The sequence below is a fragment of the Colobus angolensis genome, unplaced genomic scaffold (genome assembly GCF_000951035.1).
Source record: "Colobus angolensis palliatus isolate OR3802 unplaced genomic scaffold, Cang.pa_1.0 Scaffold133, whole genome shotgun sequence".
Lineage (NCBI taxonomy): Eukaryota > Metazoa > Chordata > Mammalia > Primates > Cercopithecidae > Colobus > Colobus angolensis.
In genome coordinates, this window is record NW_012114411.1 from 340,994 (window position 1) to 342,755 (window position 1,762).

The window sequence follows — 1,762 nt, forward strand, 5'->3', positions numbered from 1 at the left end:
ATGCCACTGCACTCCAGCCTGGGTGACAGAGCAAGACTCCATCTAAAAATAAATAAATAAAAAGAAATAAAATTGCCCATTGGCTAGGCATTGTGGCTCACACCTGTAATCCTAGCACTTTGGGAGGCCAAGGCAGGCGAATTGCTTGAGGTTAGGAGTTCAAGACCAGCCTAGCCAACATGATGAAACCCCATCTCTACTAAAAATACAAAAAATTAGCCGGGCGTGGTGGTGCATGCCTGTAGTCCCAGCTACTTGGGGAGGTGAGACAGAAGAATCACTTGAACCTGGGAGGCCGAGGTTGTAGTGAGCTGAGATGGCACTATTGCACTCCAGCCTGGGTGACAGAGCAAGACTCCATCTCTAAATAAATAAATAAATAAAATTGCCCATTTCTTTGCACTCCTGCCAGCATTGAATATTAGAACCTAAAATATATTTTCTAATTTATAAGGTGAAAATATTGTATATTATTTAACATTTTTATTTTTGAAATTACTAGGTAACTGAAACCCTTTAAAATATAATAGCCCACACTTACACAGATATACACATGGCTAATTACTAACCACTTTAATTTTCTCTTTGAGGAAATTTCCCCACAGAGTTATTAGGGTTTTCTTATCAATCTATGTGTGCTCCTGAAGATGAAATTAACTCTTGGATTTGTTATGCAGAGTTTTATCGTTTCAGATTTTTTTTGTCTTTTAGGATTCTGTTTGCAATATTTTTAGTTATCAGAATTTTTTAAATTTTATGCAACCCAGTCTAATGGTCATTTCCTTTCTTAGTATTCCATTTCTTTTCTTTGCTCACCTTGAGATCACATAAATATTTGCCTATATGTTCCCCTAATTTTAAAATTTTTTTTTTTGTTTTTTTGAGACAGGGTCTCTCTGTACCTCCAAGCTGGAGTGCAGTGGTGCGATCACAGCTCACTGCAGCCTCAACCCCCTCAGGCTTAGGTGATCCTCCCATCTCAGCCTTGTGAGCTGCTGAGACTACAGGCGTGCACTACCACACTGGCTAATTTTTGTATTTTTTGTAGAGACGGAGGTCTCACTATGTTGCTCAAGCTGGTCTTGAATTTCTGGGCTCAAGCAATCCTCCTGCCTCAGCCTCCCAAAGTGCTGGGATTACAGGAGCGAGATACCCCGCTCCACCTTAAAATTATGTAATGTAGCTAGAACATCTTTCAGCATATAATGAGAGGTAAGGGCTTAACTTGATTATCTTTTCAAATTACTACATTTCTTACCTCCATTTATTGAGACTCCATCTCTTTTTCATTTATTTTTGATGACTTTTATCACATATGAAAGTGTACACTAGCTTTTCCTGGGTTATATTGTTCTATTATGATACATTTCATCAGTATAGCCTTAGACTATGTTTCCACAATAAGTGGGCCAATTTCCCATATTTTTCTTCATTTTCTTAATTTTGTTAACTTTTCTCGCCTATTATTTGTTCAATTTGTTCAGATACACTTTAAAATAATTTTATTTTGGTCTTATAGGGTAGGTGTTAATGGCCTCATTATATGGATGAGGAACTGAGGCTCAAAAAGGATAAACAGCTTAAGGTAATAACAAATCATGTCTTTTACATCTCCCTTGTCAGATCCAAACTGCTGCCGACTTTTTAGTAAAGTTATGAAATTTCCTTACTTTTCTTTCTCCTTTCCTGCCTGCCTCCCTCTAGTGGTCATGATATATATTACAATATATTACAGTTTCTGAAGTCAATTTTTTTTTTTTTT